Source organism: Rhinoraja longicauda, chromosome 12, assembly GCF_053455715.1.
Source record: "Rhinoraja longicauda isolate Sanriku21f chromosome 12, sRhiLon1.1, whole genome shotgun sequence".
Classification (NCBI taxonomy): Eukaryota; Metazoa; Chordata; class Chondrichthyes; order Rajiformes; family Arhynchobatidae; genus Rhinoraja; species Rhinoraja longicauda.
Genome location: NC_135964.1, coordinates 46,863,019 through 46,875,562, shown reverse-complemented (window position 1 = coordinate 46,875,562; position 12,544 = coordinate 46,863,019).

The following is a 12,544-nucleotide window of genomic DNA, read 5'->3' as shown; positions in this document are numbered from 1 at the left end:
ACTTTATAATATAGTTTTGAAATCCCCCAGCAAAGATGAACTAAATTTTTTATTGTACTATTTTGTAATTTAACTTTTGACAGGTAGTTTCAGAATAGATTTTTAAGTAATTAAATTTTGATCTATTGAGGTACTTTTTATGTTTCATAAGTGTTTTTTCATCGTTTTTAATAAAAGTATAAATGTATAGTCATTTCAGACACTATAACTTTGATTACACTTATGCAATTAAAAAAGCTGTAATATATGAACAACGATGCTAATTTCTTTGCTTTACTTGATAAAATATATAAAAATCATTTACACTGAATCCACAATGTACAGTTGCAGTTAAGTATTTCCTGCATATTGTTTCTGTTGCTGCCATTTGGGTGGAGAATGTTCCCATGAGCTACAGAATATATTTTGATCTTTTCTGAACAGTTTCCAAATGGAAACTGGTCTCTTTCCAGTTCTTTATTCCTTATATTATGATTACACAACCAATAAACACATTTTCTGAAATAATTTGTCTGTGCTACTGATTATATTGAACAACAGACTTCTCAGTCTTTTCATTACTACTTGCCCCCAATCTCACTGCATCTACCTTGCTGAAATTTCAATGTTTGAACTTTGCTGGTGCAGAAATGTTTGTTTAATTCCTTAAGGCAAGAGTTTGCAGATTGATAGTGCCTTCCTCATAGCAATGTGGCCATGGAGATATCTGCTGAAACAGACCACTGCCATAGGACACCCATCAAAAAATGACAGTGGTTTATGAGTTTTTAGTTAAGTTTCGGAATATTGATTAGATAAGTTTTAAAAAAAAGTCCATTGCTGTGCCCTGCCATTGAAATGTCTTTGGGAGGTGTGGAACTGAATTACTTGCACAAGAATCTCGCTTCTGACTTGCTCATGTTACATGGTATTTTTGTGGTTGCTCGAGTTGAGCACAAAAATCCAGACACAGTGCTGTGCAGCATGGAGGGACTACCAGGCAGTCTTGTCTCTCAGTTGAAACCCTCTGAAGACCTAACGAGGGAAGATTGGAAAAACCCATTGAATTATTTCAAGGTGGGGAATTTGTTATTTGTCACTTAACTTTGCACCCAAAAGATATATTGCTATTTGTGGGACTTTGCCACCCAAATTGGCTTTCGTGCCACCCAAGTTACAGAAGTGACCATGTTAGAAATGGCTGTTAACTGTTCAGCTGCTGTAAAAAGGGGAAGATAATTCAAGTCTTTATTTCCTTGATGCCCAGTCATGTCTCTGTAAAAATGAGATGTATATTAAATCTTTTTTAGGCACAGGTACCATAAGTAGTTTGTGTACGGTCCTATTACATTTTTATGATGTCCTGAGTTACTCATCAATAAATGTGAAAGGCACTTGCTAAAACACAAGGCCAGGTGATATTTTATAAAATATACAGAATTGAATAGGAGTTGACAGATTAAAATATTAGAGATGGTTGTCTCAAGTGTCACTAAAATAAAGCTAATTTAAATAAAGAGCAAGTCCTCAGTTTTGGTTGAGCCAACAAAGTAAACCAAGATATCAAGAGAATTGTTAGTTTTTCGACAATGCTATAAAGCATGCAATGGAAAAAAATGCCTTTGGAAATATTCTCTTTATTTGGTGGTTTGTCACAGTTAAGGATAACATGGTTTCACTCCAGTGCTAAAGAGTGGAAGATCTAATTTCTCACGACCCAGGATTAAGCCATTTTCCCCCATTGAGTTATAAAGAACAAACGTAATACCATGTTCTCTCTCACTCAACTGGCTATGTGAGAATACTTTTAATGAGGGGTGTTCTTTGCACACTAGGTACCAGACAAGACAATAAGATTTGATTCTTTGACAAGTAAGTCCATAATAATTATAGTGCACACTCAGCCACCATACACACAGGGTTACAAACACAATCTCCCATCCTCTTCTACAGCCCCATTCTCTTCAATAGACAATAGGTGCAGGAGTAGGCCATTCGGACCTTCGAGCCAGCACCGCCATTCAATGTGATCATGGCTGATCATTCTCAATCAGTACCCCGTTCCTGCTTTCTTCCCATACCCTCTGACTCCGCTATCCTTAAGAGCTCTATCTAGCTCTCTCTTGAACAGTTCTCCCATCCCTGTCTCCCCCCCCCCCCCCCCCCCACACAATCCTTTATTTGCTTCCTCCAGCTTCTTTACTCCCCTCATCACACCCACTCTTTTAGTGCCTCACTCCCTTTTTATGCCTGCTTTCTACCCCTCCTTGAACCAGGCCTTCACTAGCCTCTGGCAGATTCTAGACTCACTGCAAATGGGTCCAGGACTGTGATTTTCCAACCAGAGGCAAATGTGTATATAAAAGCAGAAATAGAGCATCCAAGAATCACCCAACAAGGTAGCCATGTCCTTTAACTATGCGTAGGAAGGAACTGCAGATGCTGGTTTACACCAAAGTTAGACGCAAAATGCTGGAGTAACTCAGCAGGTCAGGCAGCATATCTGGAGAAAAGGAATAGGTGATGTTTTGGGTTGAGAAAGATGTGTCTTCACCTGAAATGACACCTGACAACTAACTTTGTAAGTGAAGATCAGGACCTCTGTATGCCTTCAGCCTTAGTGTAAGTTATATGGTGAAGTATTTAAAAAAAGGCTTAAACCACCACTTCTATCAGAGGTGACCATTTTGTAGAAGCATGTAGTTGACACTTATCAGATACACCTCTTGGGAAGGAATTGGCATGATTGCAAAGGCCAAAGTAGTTATTCACGTTGCGTATGAAAAGTAGTAAATCTGAATTACGTCCACAAGTTGCCTTGAAATATGTCTCGTGCTGAAAGCTATAACCGAAACCTGATGTTACTTCAAAAGGTGGTGGGTGGAGCTATTTTTGACACTAGTCTATCAAGATGACTGGATTGTAGTCCACACTCTGTGCTGTTGTTTCTGCCTGGGTAGACTCCAGAAAGGTTCCCTGGAGACCACCACCATCTTTCCTCTCAAAGCATTACGCCCAAATTGGCTGCTTAATTACCTGATCTCAGTTCATGCTGTTTCTTCCTCAGGGGTTATCTGAAGGATCTGGCAGATGTGTCAACGTCCAAAGTGCCATGGAGCAACTCAAGGTCAGTATCAAACCTTAAATCTGAAGAATCCCTTGACATGCAATTTTAAAGAGCTGTAGGCAGCTGTTGCAACGTGGCAAGTCAAGATCAAGCATTCCAAACAGATGGCAACACCTATTTAACTGGCTGGTTTTCTTTGTTTACAGGTTTAATCTTTCTTTTCAGTGTCTTGGACTTTGTGTACTTTTGGTGCAAATAGTTCCCTTTCCTATAAATTCATCCCTACTCTTTTACATATCTTTATAGAACCCCCCCCCCCCCCCCTCCCATTTGTCGACAGCACTGGTAAAAAAAACTTGGATGTACATTTTGATGTACACCAACTTGATTGTGGAAAAAATGTAGAGAAAGATGAAAAAACAAATAGACAAAACAAGAGGCATGGCAGTCAAGTTGTATCTCCAAACAGGAATAGCGAAGAAAATTCAGTTGCAGGTATGTCTCTAATTTTTAAAATCTACATGGGTTTTTACTCATTTTGAGTGTCTAATTCCACACAGCTGTATTTCTTTATTTTTCTTTTGGTGCTGATATGCCTTCAAAATGATGTGTTTGATATTTCTGTACTGGGATCAAAAAATAAAATCGTTCACCTCGGTGGATAAGGTTGCCAGCACGAATGCATGTTTATTTAAATTATTGAAACACTGCTCTGACTTCATTAATCTTCTATGTCTTTTACAGTATAATTTGATGTCATCGATCCAGGTCTTGAATTTTCATATTGTTTTTTTGTTTTTTGACATTTCCGTGACAATCTGTTTGAACTTTCTGACATAATGGGATTATCAGACTGCTTGCTCAAATGTGGTAATAATTCTCCAGTATGTAGTAAAACCTTAGCAGTGTTTGGTAAACAAGCTTTTTGAACCTCACCAACAACTCATGCGATGAACACCTTAGAAAAGCAACATTAAACAATTTGTCTAGCTTGCCACTGGATGGCAATCTTTCCAAGAGATTTTGGGAGCCACTATAAATGAACTTAGGATGCTAGAAACTGATTCACATAATGATCTTTTTTTGTTCAAAATTACACCCAATATGAAATTAGTTGGCCAATTTCATGTTATTCATGTTGATGTACCTGATATTGTTCTGGTGTCAGGCATATACTTAATGGCATCATTATTTCCATAAAACTATTTCCAACTGTACTGGCTTAACTTGGAGCAGAAAACTTCTTCGTAGAACACTTGAGGAATAGAGTTAGTAGAATTACTCGCGTTTAGAAGTTGGGAGGTCACGTTGCTGTTATACAAGATGTTGGTGAGGCCAGATTTAGAGTATTGTTTTCACTTTTGGGCACCATGTTAGAAGAAAGATGTTGTCAAGCAGGAAAGGGTGCAGTGACGATTTACAAGGATGTTGCCAGGACTTGAGGGCCCAAGCTATATGGAGAGGTTGAGCAGCCTAGGACTCTATTCCTTGGATTGCAGGAGGATGAGGAGTGAGCTATTGGAGGTGTACAGAATCATGAGAGGAATAGATCGGGTAAATGCAGAGTCTTGTGCCCAGAGTAGGGGAATTGAGAACCAGAGGACATAGGTTTAAGGCTAGGGGAGAATGATTTAATAGGATTTAATAGGCGTAGCTATGGCCACTCGCATGGGCCCTAGCTACGCCTGCCTCTTTGTCGGGTACGTCGAACAATCCCTGTTCCAGACGTACACTGGCCCCATCCCCGAACTCTACCTCCGCTACATCGACGACTGCATTGGTGCTACCTCTGGCACCCATGCAGAACTCACTGACTTCATACACTCCAATTTTCATCCTGCCCTTAAATATACCTGGACTATCTCCGACATCTCCCTCCCATTTCTGGACCTCACCATTTCCATCACAGGAGACAGACTAGTGACGGACATTTACTATAAACCCACTAACTCGCACAGCTATCTGGACTACACTTCTTCCCACCCGGTCCCCTGCAAAATGTCTATCCCCTACTCCCAATTCCTCCGTCTACGCCGCCTCTGCGCCCGGGATGAGGTGTTTCACACTAGGGCTTCCGAGATGTCCTCGTTCTTCAGGAAACGGGGCTTCCCCTCCTCCATTATAGATGAGGCTCTCACTAGAGTCTCTTCTACATCCCGCAGCTCCACTCTTGCTCCCCCTCCCCCCACTCGCAACAAGGACAGAATCCCCCTCATTCTCACCTTCCACCCCACCAGCCAGCGGATCCAACATATCATCCACCAACATTTCCGTCACCGACAACGGGAACTCACCACTGGCCATATCTTCCCATCCCCTCCCCTCTCTGCGTTCTGCAGAGACCGTTCCCTCCATAACTCCCTGGTCCACTCGTCCCTTCCTACCCAAACCACCCCAACCCCGGGCACTTTCCCCTGCAACCGCACGAGATGCAACACCTGTCCCTTTACCTCCCCCCTCAACTCCATCCAAGGACCCAAACAGTCTTTCCAGGTAAGGCAAAGGTTCACCTGCACCTCCTCCAACCTCATCTATTGCATCCGCTGCTCTAGATGTCAACTTATTTACATCGGCGAAACCAAGCGCAGGCTCGGCGATCGCTTAGCTGAACACCTGCGCTTGGTCCGCATTAACCAAACTGATCTCCCTGTGGCCGAGCACTTCAACTCCCCCTCCCATTCCCAGTCTGACCTTTCTGTCATGGGCCTCCTCCAGTGCCATAGTGAGGCCCACCGGAAATTGGAGGAACAGCACCTCATATTTCGCCTGGGCAATTTGCAGCCCAGTGGTATCAATGTCGACTTTTCTCCAACTTTAGATAGTTCCTCTGTCCCTCCCTTCCCCTCCTCCTTCCCAGATCTCCCTCTATCTTCCTGTCTCCACCTATATCCTTCCTTTGTCCCGCCCCCCTGACATCAGTCTGAAGAAGGGTCTCGACCCGAAACGTCACCCATTCCTTCTCTCCCGAGATGCTGCCTGACCTGCTGAGTTACTCCAGCATTTTGTGAATAAATCGTTTTGTACCAGCATCTGCAGTTATTTTCTTATATGATTTAATAGGAACCTGAGTGGTAACTTTTTTACACAAAGGATGGTGGGTGGATGGAACGAGCTGCTAGAGGAGGTAGTTAAGGCAGATACTATCGCAATGTTTAAGAAACATTAAGGTAGGTACAAAGATAGGATAGGTTTAGAGGGATGTGGGTCAAATGCAGGCAGGTGGGATTAGTGTAGGTGGAACATGTTGGTTGACATGGGCAAGTTGGGCCGAAGGGCCTGTTTCCATGTTGTATGAGTCTGACTAATTAGTTTGTTGTTTTCTTCACTATTTAATGGGGACACTGCTGAAACCTTAGTGGACACCTTCAGAAGTAACTGCAGATTGGTCACATATCTTCTAAAATGCATGAGTACATTGCAACAGTGCATCTTAACTCCTGCACCTAACTGCTAAGAATATTCTTTCAATGGGTGCCTCAGAAGTAATATTGCTGACATCATTACTGGAGGCATTATTACAGCTAAAATGGGTAATGAGCGTGGATTAGGAATGACCATGCAGTTTATCCATTTTTAAGTGATGTTAGACATCCAAGGCCCATATTGGTAGAGTGCATGTCTTGTGATCATTTCATGCCTTAAGACAGGGCTACTTCCAACAAAGAGCTCCACTTTTTTTTACATCCCTGATAAAATGCCTTTATATAATCTCATTCTCATCAGTACTTTCCAGTGTAATGCTAATTTCAAAATGGCTGTGTGATTATATAGAACTGGTCCTGTGAATCCTGAGGGCAGTTAATGTGTTAATGATTTTCCATTTTCTTTGCTGTTCCTCCAATTAGCTCATCTTCAGTAGGGCTTCAAAGATCAACAAGCATCACTTTTTGAACCATAGTCTTGATTAGTGGTGTTTCCAATTCTGAAACCATATACTAATACAATGCAGGTCCCAGCTCATGACTGGCTGACTTATATATGGTCTATTCGCACAGGTGAGCATTTGGGACACCGGCTGTATTGATTTGCCGGGACATCTTCTGCCATGTGAGAGCTTGGTTCACGGTTACATTTCTGACTTGTGAACTGTTTGGTTTATCTGCTGTAACCTAGGACTGAGCTGTTGTTGGACATAGTAATAGCTTCTGTGGCTCGATAAAAGAGATAGATTAATGATGCCCTAAAATGAACCGATAACTAATTGGCCCACTTGGCCAACAACAGCCTCCCTTTTTTGCAGAAAGGGAAAGAAGCATTTAATTCTCTTTTGATTGACAATAGGTGCAGGAGTAGGCCATTCGGCCCTTCGAGCCGGCACCGCCATCCAATGTGATCATGGCTGATCATTCTCAATCAGTACCCTGTTCCTGCCTTCTCCCCATACCCCCTGACTCCCCTATCCTTAAGAGCTCTATCTAGCTCTCTCTTGAATGCATTCAGAGAATTGGCCTCCACTGCCTTCTGAGGCAGAGAATTCCACAGATTCACAACTCTCTGACTGAAAAAGCTTTTCCTCATCTCCGTTCTAAATGGCCTACCCCTTATTCTTAAACTGTGGCCCCTGGTTCTGGACTCCCCCAACATTGGGAACATGTTTCCTGCCTCTACCGTGTCCAACCCCTTAATAATCTTATACGTTGTGTGAGACTGCTGGCAAAAATTAGGTTGGTAGTACCAGGGTTATCTACAGCTACTTCATTGACGTTGATTGCAGTGTGTTCAATTCCAGTCGCATCGCCTCAGCTAATGAAGCACCTCACATATGCGTGCAGCAAGACCTAGACAACACGTAGGTATGGGTTGATATGTGGCAAGTTGTATTTGTGGTCCAAAAGTATCAGGAAATGGTCATCTCTAAGTAAAACCATCATAATATTGTACATATCTGTCAAATCTCCTTTCAACAGTTGCTCTCCAAGCCAAACTTACCCAGATTTTCTATTCTGTTCTGGTGATTATCAGAGCCTAAGATCATCAGAGCAATCTTTTCTATACACTCAAGGCCTTTTACAACTTCCCAAAGTGCAGTGATCAGAATTAGTTGCAATAACCTATTGTGGTCAAATCACTGTTTTACAAAAGTATCTCATGCAGATATCTAAACAGGAAGACAACAGCTTGCAGCAGGGCGGCACAGTGGTGCAGAAGTAGAGCTAAGCCTCACGGCAGACCTGGGTTCAATCCTGACAATATGTAGTCCCTGTGACTAGCTGGGTTTTCTCCCAGTGCTCCGGTTTCCTCTCACATTCCAATGACATGCAGGTTTGTAGGTTAATTGTCTTCTGTAAATTGCCTTTAGTGTGCAGAATGTGAAAGTGGGATAACATAGAACTAGTGCGAATGGGTGATCAATGGTCGGTGTGGGCTGCAGGGCCTTTTTCCCACACTAAAATGTCTCAACAAAACAAAACAATATTAAAAAGATACAATCACTATTGGTCCGAGAAGGGAGAGAGACCATTGGGACTACATTGAATACCTCTGTAACTTTGGCGCGTTATAAATGGCAACCCTTTACAAACGTGTAAACGTGTATTGCATTCAGAACAAAGAATTTCACTGTACCAAGTACATGTGACTATAAAGTATCAATCAATCAATTACTGTAAAACAATAGTCAATAATCAGTCTGAATGAAGAGTTTCGACTTGAAATGTCACCCATTCCTTCTCTCCAAAGATGCTGCCTGTCCCACTGAGTTACTCCAGCATTTTGTGTCTATCGTCAATTTAACATATCTTTTCAGTGCTTTTAATTCCCTTCCTAATCAAACACGTATAAAATGAATTATTCATACAGGTTACATTTGAAATCAGAATCTCAGAGATTGCTGGTGCTTTTCTTGTAAAGTATATAAACGTCCAAAGTAAGTAACAATCCTTTGCTTTTACTCTATTTTTCCATACTTGCCTTAAATCTATTACAAACGTCTACTGACTAACTTCCGTAGTTTTCATCATCCTATTTAGAACAATCTTACCTGGCATGCATCTCATTTATATTGTTGCCTATCCTTCACATTGTTATTCTTACAATCCTGAGATGATTGCAATCCAAACAATGTTTTAAATTTGATTAAAGAGCACACTGTTCTTTAATATTTCCTCTCAGATATTTACATAATTGGGTCAATTATTCCTGGAAGCACAGTCTGCCTCTCTCTCTCCATCTCTCTCTCTTAAAAGGAAATGTTTAGTTAAGTAAGGTACCAAAATTCAAACTTTCTTCAGGAAATTATAGGTTAAACGTTAATTAATCACTCCCAAGTGTCTTTTAAAATAAATACAATATTTTATAGACTAGCGTAGTGGATATTATGTGTAAAAACAGTTCCGTTTTTCAGTCTTCTGAGAAATTGTGACATTACTTGCGAGCTGGTTTCCTGTAGCACTGGGGATTAATTTGCAGTTAACTGATTGAACTGAACATAACCACTACCCAGGGCTCCAAATTGTTCAGTTATTCAGTAGCAGAGACTTGATTTACACTGGCTTTGATTTTTAAAAAGGTTGATTAATTTTATGCTCTCATTACTTACATCTGAATTTATTGCTCAGAGACATGAGCAACGGTAGAGTGATGGAAAGAGCCATTTTTGGTTTATTATTTCATTCCCAATCATTTCTCAAAGTCAGTTTTTATTCGCAACACTCGATCACTCTTAAAATGATCAAACTCCACTGCTCGCAATTTACAGAAATTGCACATCTTGTGCAAATAAAATCATGAACGTTACATAAGTTCATAGGTTCATAAATGATAGGGGCAGAATTAGGCCACTCGGCCCCATCAAGTCTATTCTGCCGGTAGACACACAATGCTGGAGTAGCTCAGCGGGTCATGCAGCATCTCGGGAGAGAAGGAATGGGTGACGTTTCGGGTCGAGACCCTTCTTCAGACTGATGTCAGGGAAGGGGGGGGGGGGGGCGGGACAAAGACAGGATGTAGTCGGAGACAGGAAGACTAGTGGGAGAACTGGGAAGGGGGAAGGGATAGAGAGGGAAGGCAGGGACTATTTGAAGTTAGAGAAGTCAATGTTCATACTCCCGGGGTGTAAACTACCCAAGCAAAATATGAGGTGCTGTTCCTCCAATTTGTGCTGGGCCTCACTCTGACAATGGAGGAGGCCCAGGACGGAAAGGACAGATTGGGAATGGGAGGGGTAGATGAAGTGCTGAGCCACCGGGAGATCAGGTTGGTTAAGACGGACTGAGCGGAGGTGTTCAGCGAAACGATCGCCGAGCCTGCACTTGGTCTCGTCGATGTAGAGAAGTTGACACCTGGAGCAGCGGATACAATAGATGAGGTTGGAGGAGGTGCAGTTGAACCTCAGCCTCACCTGGAAAGACTGTGTGGGTCCTTGGATGGAGTTGAAGGAGGAATTAAAGGGACAGGTGTTGCATCTCCTGCGGTTGCAGGGGAAAGTACCTGGGGAGGGGGTGGTTTGGGTGGGAAGGGACGAGTGGACCAGAGAGTTTCGGAGGGAATGGTCTCTGCTGAATGCAGAAAGGGGTGGAGATAGGAAGATGTGGCCAGTAGAGGGATCCCGTTGGAGGTGGCGGAAATGTTGGAGGATAATATGTTGTATGCGACGGCTGATGGGGTGGAAGGTGAGGACAAGGGGAACTCTGTCCTTTTTACGAATAGGGGGAGGGGGACCGAGAGTGGAGCTGCGGGATATTCAGGAGTCCCAAATGAGAGCCTCATCTATAATGGAAGAGGGGAACCACCATTTCCTAAAGAACGAGGACATCTCCGACGCCCTTGTATGGAACAACTCATCCTGGGCCCAGATGCGGCATTGACGGAGGAATTCTGCCATTCAATCATGGCTGATCTATCTTTCCCTCCTAACCCCACTCATCTGCCTTCTCCCCATAACCCCTGACACCTTTACGAATCAAGAATCAGATTGGCTTGGCATCCACAGCCTTCTGTGGCACTGAATTCAACAGAGGGCGGTATGCATTGGGCAGCGGTAGAGTTGTTGCCTTACAGCGCCAGGGACCCGGGTTCGATCCTGACTACGGGTGCTATCTGTACGGAGTTTGTACGTTCTCCCTGTGACTGAGTCGTGTTTGTACGTTCTCCCTGTGACTTTTCTCCAGGTGCTGCGGTTTCCTCCCGTATTCCAAAAGTGTACAGGTTTGTAGGCAAAAAAAGTCCAACCTCTTCCTCTTTATTCTCCCGCAGTCGGGGCAGTTGAACCATCCGTCGGGGCGATCATAGCTCCAGCGGTTGAAGCGATCGGGGCGATCGAAACTCCTGCATCGGGGCAATTGAAACTCCCGCGGCTTGGAGTTCCCGAAGTCGGTCTCTAACCAGAGACCGCGGGCTCCGTGATGTTACATCCGCAAGCACCCACGGTTGGAGCTCCGAGGTCGACCGCTGGCAAAGGGATAGCGAGTTCCGCGATGGTAACTCAGCAGGCGACCGCGGTGGAGCTCTCAAAATCGGTCTCCAGCAAAGGCCGCCAACTCCTCGATGTTAGGCCGCGGTGCGGGCGGAGATACGATAAGGAAAAAAATCGCATCTCCGTCGAGGTAAGAGATTAGAAAAAGTTTCCCCAAACCCCCATCCCCCACATAAAACAAGCTAAAAAACACTGAAAACATGCATCTAACACATACAACTAAAACACAAAGAAGGAAAGGGCAGACAGACTGTTGGCAAGGCAGCCATTGCTGGCGCCACCCAGTGGCCGTTCAGCCCACAATGTCTTATTATGGTGTGTACAGGAAGCAACAAAATGTCACACGTTACTTCTTTCCAGAGATGCTGCCTGTCCCGCTGAGTTACTCCAGCTTTTTGTGTCTATCTTAAGCAACATAGGCGAAGTAGGATCCTACCTCTGCTTTAAAAATGGAAGTGCCATATATTCACCACATGGGCAAGCCATGATCCTCAAGCTTCAAAATGTTACTTAAATCATTGTAGGAAATTAACATATAGAATTATAATGTTTAGGGCAATACGGCGGTGCAGCAGCCACACAGCACCAGAGACCCGGGTTAGATCCAGACTGTACATTCGCCCTGTGACCTGCGTGGGTTTTCCTCCGGGTGCTCCGGTCTCTTCCCAAAAGTCAAAGACCTACAGGGTTTTAGGCTAATTGGGTTCAGTGTAATTGCAAATTGTCCCTAGTGTGTGTAGGATAGTATTAGTCCCTCGTGTGTGTAGGATAGTATTAGTGTGTGTAGGATAGTATTAGTCTGTGTGTAGGATAGTATTAGTCTGGTCGGTGCAGACTCAGTGGGCTGAAGGACCTGTTTCCGTGCTGCATCTCTAAACTAGAAACCACACTAAACTAAAGAATCACAACAGATAAAAATAAAAATGCTACTAACATTTTGAACTGGTACTTTAAAATTGTGGCTTTAGTTCTTTACAAAACTAAGATCTTTTGATGTGGTTTTCTACAAGTATTATTATTGTATTTCAGGAACAGATTTTAATCAGGCAGCACCAGCCCAGTGATAATGACCAATATTCATTTCT